The 6,954-nt window shown below is 37.3% G+C and overlaps 1 long non-coding RNA gene across 1 annotated transcript; it reads left to right on the top strand.

Moving 5' to 3' along the window:
* Positions 1-380: 380 nt before the first annotated feature.
* LOC138851812 (uncharacterized) lies at positions 381-1,599 on the top strand. Its single transcript, XR_011391422.1, has 2 exons — positions 381-1,326; positions 1,475-1,599. It is a non-coding gene; the product is annotated as an uncharacterized lncRNA (long non-coding RNA).
* Positions 1,600-6,954: the final 5,355 nt, after the last annotated feature.

Below are 6,954 nucleotides of genomic sequence, written 5' to 3'. Positions count from 1 at the left end.
CCGGGTCACCACTACTTGGAAAAGACCCGGGCCGGGAGAATACCGGCGAATAAAAAAAAAAAAAAAAAAAAAAGTAGACTGGTAGGGAGTTTTGGCGACTGGAGAAGTCTTGGGGCTTTGAGGGGGGAGACCGCCAAGTCTGAGCCTAGATACACCAAAAAATCGAAAAATATGAAAAATGAGTTAATCTTACCGAAAAATAGAGCAAAGATCTGGCAACATTTTGGTGTGCGTCTCGTCTCTGTACGATAATTACATAAAAAGCTATCGTAATTATAACACTGGTAACTACGTCATCAGCGCGGCCCAGCTAACGTCATAACAATACCACGTGCTCCAGCGCGACTCGCTTCATAAAACAGTATCACAGGTATTTTTTTCCTTTTTTTTGGTGTATTTTTGAGCTAGATCTTCTAAATAGTAACTGGCAACCATCAGGTTAGCTGTGAGAAGGAGCTGCTCACACCATATCAAGTCAGTGCCAACTGGAAGTCTGAAGAGAGAGGGGGTGTGTCACTTTGTCTGACAGCTGACTACCCTTGGGACGTTACTTTTCGCCTTTCATTGTATACATTTTTGGTACACAATGCCTGCAAAGAAGAAACAGTTTGCCTATAACATTAGCAGGAAGAGGAGAAGGAACATAGAAGCAATGATAAGGGCTAAACAAGCAAAGAGAGCAGCGGCAGCAGCTGCTGTGGTTGGTGACGCCGCCACGATGCTAGTACCACCACCCTCCTCTCAAGACCTGTCCTTGTTCACTGCTACTGAACTATTGGATATTTCATGTTCAGAAACAAGGAAGACAAAATATAGGAGCATCACCTTTGCCCAACAGGTGATAAATCCTGGTGTTTCTACCAGAAAGCAGTAGCAGCAAACCTTCCCCCACCATCTCACACCAAGAGGAAAGTGCACTTCCAACTTGAACTTGCATACATGGAGGAGGTGCATAATGTCTACAAAGACCTAACATCAGATGAAATGATGCAGCGTTGTATAAAAGGCAGAACGCAAAACTCTAATGAAAGTGCATCACCGCATATGGTCTTACAGCAATAAAGCCAAATATCAAACCAAGAGGCATGCTGATTTCGCAGTCAGCCATGCTGTTGCTGACTACAATAGTGGATATGTGAGGAGCTGTCTGGACATAGCACTGGGCTACGGACGTTCAGCAGTGACTCAAGCACAACTTGAATTAATGGAGAAGCACATGAGGGAAAAACGGAACCGAGGTGGAAAGAAGAGGAAAAGGGAGGTGGACACGTCCTACGAGCCTGGAGGACATTAGATAATCATGTGTCCACCAACATCCAGTCAAAGGTACGTAATTATTAGTGTTTTTTTGGTATATTTTTATATTGTTATGTGTATAAATATCATATATGGACGCAATTACATGTATCTGTACATAATCACTGGGAATAATCACTGGGAATAGGATTTTGAGAATTCATTTCTTTCTTTTCAGATTGATTGGGATGGATTGTTATGATTGGCCGGCCACCAGAGAACTTCAGGATAAAGGGATCTTCATGGAACTTCAGGAATAATGTCTATATAACCAGTTCTACTCTCAATAAACGTATAAAGGCACTATGAGTATTTTTACCCACTGTATAGTAATGTTCAATGTATTTGTTGATTTTTTTCAAAAGTGCATTTATTTGTATTTTTCTGAGGTAAAACCATTATTTATGAACCGATCATTCTGAATTTTACAAAAGTTATTCAGGGGAGCCTGTTTGACTTTGTAATGGAGTTGTCTTGGGTAATAATACCTTCAGTTTTGCATAAATTGATGTAAAGTGCAAAAAAAAAATTAAAATCAAGTCAAGACATAATAATATTTTTTTTGGGTACCATAAAACATGTTATTACATTATTTAACCCCTCAAGGAAGGTTCCTTGATGTTGGTGAGGGGCTCTTGATTTAGGGAATTGAATCTGTGCTCCAGTTCCCCGAATTAAGCCTGAATGCCTTCCACATCCCCCCCCAGGCGCTGTATAATCCTCCGGGTTTAGCGCTTCCCCCTTGATTATAATAATAATAATACATTATTTAAAAATGTTAGATGGTCAATTTGGCATTACTATATCATTTGTGATTATCACCAATGATTTCGAGATTGCCAATATTGATTTTTTTTTTGCTATGAGTGTTGCCATGTCCAATTTTTCACATTTTTATTTTTTATAACTTTATTTTTTGGACGATCTCTAGATGCAACTTTAACCACATGAGGTTCAATATGCCTAAAGTCTCTGGTAAAAAAAATCAACGAAATCGAGCAAAGGAAAAAAAAAAAAAAAAGGGCCCTTCCCCCCTTGAGGTTTTTGAGGACAAGTGAAGAGCCCAGCCTAAAAGATGGTGGATAAACAAGGGAAATCGAAGAGGACGTGGTAATAAGAATGGGAGAAGGGGGAGGAACGTCAGAGACGAGGATTTCATCAGTGTTGGACAAACAGGTGACTGCGGGGAAGCGCACATGGACCTGTGGATGCTGGGCTTCTTTATATACTTGTCTCATTACAATCCAATAATGACGAACCTTTTCTAGTGGTAATAAGATATCTTTTCGTTTTACATTGTATTCCATACTGCACCGTGTAACTTTATTATATGAAGCAACTGTAAAGCGAAAAGAAATCGTATATCCTACTTCTTGTCCAAGAATACCCTCGATCTGGCCAATAGTGCTGATACGGCATGGAAACCACCTTTCATCCTACCCAGTACACCAGAATGATAGCTCCCGAATGAGAGGGCTCAGCCAACAAGGCGAATTACCAGAAACGCCGGGAGTCGAAACCTTTGGCTGCCACCTCCAGGAGACGATAGGCAGCCTCCAAGAATACTTCCGTCATAAAAAGACATGCGAGGTCGCCCACCGAGGCCTAAGAGAGCAGCCTCGCTTTCATTCTAATTCCTAAAGCAAACTGCACTACCACCGATAACGATCCCTTACCCCACTACCTAGGAGATGACATTCACAAGCTGGAAATATTTCAAAGCATGAGACCGAATGGTGAGAGGAACGGACGAGATGAGGGATGTTTAGATTAGATCCGAAGAGACAAGAAATCTAATTCCTAGGATCAAAGAACTCCTTCGTCAAGCTAAAAGACATTCCCTTCCCTCACCCTTCAAAGAGATTCTCCTGAGAATAAGATTTTTTCATGTTGTTTTCCGTTGTTTAACTTTGATTTATTGCGTTTATTCCATTTCTCATATTTTGTCTCGTGTATGATTTCTATGTCATGATTATGAATTTATCATCAATTTCATTGCTTTGAAAGTTTATGGTAATTTTGTTATCCTTTAATAATATATATTTCCTACTATTTATTTTTTTCATCTTGGATTTTGTAACTAATTATGGGGGGATTGAAAACATAAAATAACTAAGTCTATGGTAAACAAATCTCTTGCATATGGTGTAAAACGTTTCTAGCAGACAGATCACTACTTGTGGCTTTGCTAGGTCAAAGTATAACTCATTGAGTAATAATTAGATACATCTTTTCAGTGAAGTTCTCAGAGATACAACGTAGAAGGTAAAATTAATCAAAATATTAATAATAACACCATTTACAAAGTACACATATTAACACATCATAGTTGCTCCTGTTGACTTATTCTGGCTTAAAACATAAACATAACTTCAAAGAAAGATATAAAGTATCATCAGGGATGCTCTAAGAATCCAAACACAAATATGGTAAGGGATGGAAATGTTATACCAGCATCCCAGTAACAAACGCAATTTGCCCCAAACGCTCTTGAACCTGTGTACTGGCACACAGCAGCAACTCTAATAGATATGACATGGCTCTAACATCACTTACCGGCAGTCTTAATTAAGAATGCATAGGTGAATGTATGCGTACAGCCAATATGTGTGTGTGTGTGTGTGAGAGAGAGAGAGAGAGAGAGAGAGAGAGAGACAGGCAGAGACAGAAAGAGAGAGAGTTAGAGAGAGAGAGATGGGGATGGATGGAGGGATGGGTAGGACTCTGTGGATCATTGTTCTCCCATAAACCCTCAGTAAATCACAACGGCATTGTCTTGCACATTACACCAGCAATAAATAAATTTATAGTACGTTATTAACTCCATTCTATGCGTTTAATTTTAGTACTGTAAATAATAATATTATTTCACTATTTACGTAAACATATGTTTTATGTAATTACAATTACAAAAGTACATAATTTTTACATGAAACGTTAATACACAATGAAAACTTTAAAGAACATGAAAAATACGTTGTCTAGCCATTGTCCAACCAGGAAGAATGTTTTTCATGGCACCATTACCCTCCAGTAGGTGATTAATCAGGTTTCATGCAAGGTTTGTACCCGAAAACATGTCCTAACATTCCACTAGACCCTGTGAAAGCATCGATGATAAGCTCATAATTATTTTTATGAAGAATTAAGCTTGGGTCTTCCTCAAATAACCACAGCCATATTTCGTACAACCTGACTGACTGACTTTGGTCCCCCGGTGTTGTCCTGGTCCGGGTATTTTCCAGTTGGTGAAAATACCCGGTTGTATTTTCACCAGTTGGTGAAAATACTACTTAAAATACATGAAGTATAAGAAAGACTGTATATAGTAAATATACGTTTCTCTGGTTGACACGAGAAGTAAAAAATATACGCGCATTAGATAAATACGCACAGTAGATAAATAGAGCTTTCTCTGAATCATTAACAGTTAATCAAAATTCGTAAAATTATAAAAGTCTTGGCAAGAGTGTAATTAAAATATTTCTTATTAAATATTGTAGAAGATTCCTCGAATGCAGATCATTAATAGGTAGAATTTATTATAACCTTAAATTTTATATACATATGTACATATCAAACTAAATACTGAAGAGGAAACAACAATGGTGTTCAGTTCCTGGAACTACAAATATGTAAACACTCCAAACTTACGCATATCGATGCACATATGCACGTATGTAAATATACATATATAAAAATATAGAGACAGCTGAATTACAGAATAGTGAAATATGAAGAGAAAGTAAAGAAATTTTTAATAGGTCTAATAAGAAAAAACTAACACCTGACTGGATAGTACCTTGAGTCTCAAAAATGTGCGGATAAGTCATGTTATCCACTTTTTAGGAGTTCAATTCAGCAATCAACATATGTGCATTTTTGTGCGAACTGTTTTCTTATGCGCTGCAGATTTAGCAAAAGCTGTTGATACAGACTACCCGAGTTAATATCTCAGGCACACCAGTGTCTCATGCAAAAAAAATCCGCATAACTGTGAAGTGACATTCCTAACTGTAGAAAAGCAATGTCAGCTCACTTGAAATGACGAAGTATTACGCTTCCTTAACTCTCAGTACCTCATTCATGATGGACTTCCGGTGCTCATCCACTTAGATCACCCCGCGAACATACTCAACCCGCGTTTCTGCAGAAAGATTGGCCAATTATGCTGACAGGAAACGAAAGTCTAGTTCGCTGGGCTGGCCTGGATAAAAGTACCCTAGGTACCTGAAGAAGCTTCTTTAGTCTTGTCGTTCCCCAGTCCAAATGAGTAAATTCCGGTTTTCTGGCTAATCTTAAGTCACGCCTTCTCTCGATGTCCTCTGAGATGTAACTGACGAGTTAGCGTTTGTTAACTGATTTTATTCGAATTTGAATAGCTAGCTCTCTAACTAATAGTACATTAAATCTAATCCTACCTATTTTAGGATCTAAAACTGTGTTAATATTATCAATGGTTAGTTACTACCGTTTGTAACTACGTAAACCTTCCTAGAAAGGTAAATAATTATTATGTACAGTTGCTAACTGTGTGTTAAGGGCTCGTAAAGCTTATAAACTATGAAACGTTTCGTGGAATAGGTTTCCCAATATAGAAGCATAGAAAACAGCACGTATCTTGTTTATGCTTTCAAAAAGTGACATGGAACACCCTATAAAGTAAAGACTGGTTTCATTGATAGTTGTTGTTGTTGTAAATTTATTGAAAGAAAGCATGAGAGTATAATACTATCACATTCACACAGAGAATTATAGCTTCCTAAAAGGTAAACAAGTTGATTTAGCGTCTGCACTTTCATGTTTATCAAATTTGCTAAGTTATTATGAGAGAATTACAAAAGTTGTGCAAGAAAGAAATGGATGGGCAGATTGCATTTACCCTGACATTTAGAAAAGTTTTGATAGGGTTCCCCATGAAATAATTATTTGGAAACTAAAAAATATTGATGGAGTTAAAGATAAATAATCACAATGGATGAAAGACTTTTAGGAGGGTGCTAGAGAAATCATTTTTTTATAATTTTGGTCCAATTTCAATGAATTTTTTACAGTGATTTAAGCAGCATTTGAAACCAACAAACTGTTTGTAGTGACTTTTCGCCATAAAAGACAGAAAAAAATAAATAGTGCCCTATTCTATAGGGCATAAAACACTCCTTTTTCTACAATATTGGTAAGATGTATATTGATCAAGTTGGCATCAGATGAAAGATAAGGTCTAGATAATCATGGTACTAACCCCGTTTGAGCAAAATGTCAATAGATTGCATAATAAAAAATATTGAGTTTTATTATTTTTTAAGATTTTTTTTTTTTTGGAGGGGGGGAGAAAAAAAATCACTAAAAACAAAGCGGCAAAAAATATCGCAAATCGCCTTTACGTGCTAGTAGAACCATCATTACTCAATAATGTGTGCAAAAATCGTTACACTCCTATAAACACTTTTCTTTAATAATGGAAAATATTGTCAATATCTTATTCCCGAGTTACACATACATTATGTTTTCTGTAAAAACTCTACGGTCATGGCGCGCCACATTTCAGTAAGTTGCTCGCCTCAATACATGTTGACAGCCCTCAGGTGACTGAGTTCTTATCTCTTCCTGAATTTGAATGGAGTCCTCAGAGAAGTTACAATGTAGTGTATTTAGAAT

The sequence above is a fragment of the Cherax quadricarinatus genome, unplaced genomic scaffold, assembly GCF_038502225.1.
Source record: "Cherax quadricarinatus isolate ZL_2023a unplaced genomic scaffold, ASM3850222v1 Contig2231, whole genome shotgun sequence".
Taxonomy (NCBI): Eukaryota; Metazoa; Arthropoda; class Malacostraca; order Decapoda; family Parastacidae; genus Cherax; species Cherax quadricarinatus.
Note: the sequence above shows the minus strand (reverse complement) of the source record. Positions and strands in the feature narration are given on the sequence as shown.